General features: G+C 40.5%; 1 protein-coding gene across 1 annotated transcript in view; it reads right to left on the bottom strand.

Moving 5' to 3' along the window:
* LOC105622139 (venom dipeptidyl peptidase 4) overlaps positions 1-1,297 on the bottom strand; it is a 250,397-nt gene that overhangs the window by 38,783 nt on the left and 210,317 nt on the right. The window lies entirely within an intron of this gene.

Consider the following 1,297-nt stretch of genomic DNA (forward strand, 5'->3'; position numbering starts at 1 on the left):
GTATAAGCTTAAATTCGCTGTTTTTTAGTCAGAAAAACACATTTTTTTTTTTAGGAAACAAAAACAAATTTATTCAAAGTATTTGCTCTCGCTAACTATACATTTTTCCCATCTTTCGGGCAATTTGTGTATACTACGCCAAAAAAATTCCTCATCTTTCGAGGCAAACCACTCATCAAGCCATTTTCGGACGTCTTCGTAAGAATCGAAGTGCCGCTCAGCGAGTGCGTGGCCTATCGACGAAAACAGGTGATAGTTAGAAGATGCCAGGTCTGGTGAGTAAGCGGGATGGGGTAGCACTTCCCAGTTGAGTGTCTCCAAGTAGTTTTGGACCATTGTTGACGTGTGCGATAGTGCGTTGTCGTGAAGGAAAATCAGCTTGTCATGTCTTTTCCGATAATAGCCTTTTTTCACGCAGAGCACGGTGCAATTTGATCAGTTGTTAGTGGTAACCGTGAGCATTAACAGTTTCACCAGGTTTTAACAACTCGTAGTAGATGACACGCTCCTGATCCTACCAAACGCACAGCATCGTCTTTCTTCCGAAGCGATTTGGTCTTGAGGAAGATGTTAATGATTGGGCGGAATCAATCCAAGATTTCTTGCGTTTAGGATTCTGAAAATAGATCCATTTTTCATCGCCTGTCACAATCCGATGCAGGAACAACTTTCTTTTTTGTCTGGCAAGTAGAATTTGGCATGTGTTTTGGCGTCGCTCCATCTGCCTATCGTTCAGTTCATGCGGCACCCATTTTCCGATCTTTTGAACCTTCCCCATGGCATGTAGCCGCATGGAAATGGCTGCTTGAAAAACACCCAATTGCTCGGCAAACATTTTTTGCGATTGGGTATCGTCCTCGTTCAAAAGAGCTTGCAATTGACAGTCAACCTTTCTGGGCTGATTTTCACGCTTCTTGTCACTCAGATCAAAATTGTTGTCATTGAATCGGTGAAATCAATCTCTGCACGTTGTTTCCGATAAAGCATTGTCGCCATAGGTCTCCACAAGCATTCGATACGATTCGGCAGCCAATTTCTTCAAATTGAAACAGAAAAGCAAAACTTCCCGCATATGTTTTTTTTTAGCAAAAATCTAGACATGATTACGAAAAAAAAATGTATGTTGTTGTATGAAATTGCTGATGATGTGCACTGGTTAATGTTGACAGATGTGAAACACATAAAAAAAAGTGTGTTGTCCAGGGTAACTTTGTACACTCACTAATGCCATCTATGAGCAAACAGCGGATTTAAGCTTATACACCTGGTATATATATATATATATATATATATATAC

Source organism: Atta cephalotes (genome assembly GCF_000143395.1).
Source record: "Atta cephalotes unplaced genomic scaffold scaffold00040, whole genome shotgun sequence".
Lineage (NCBI taxonomy): Eukaryota > Metazoa > Arthropoda > Insecta > Hymenoptera > Formicidae > Atta > Atta cephalotes.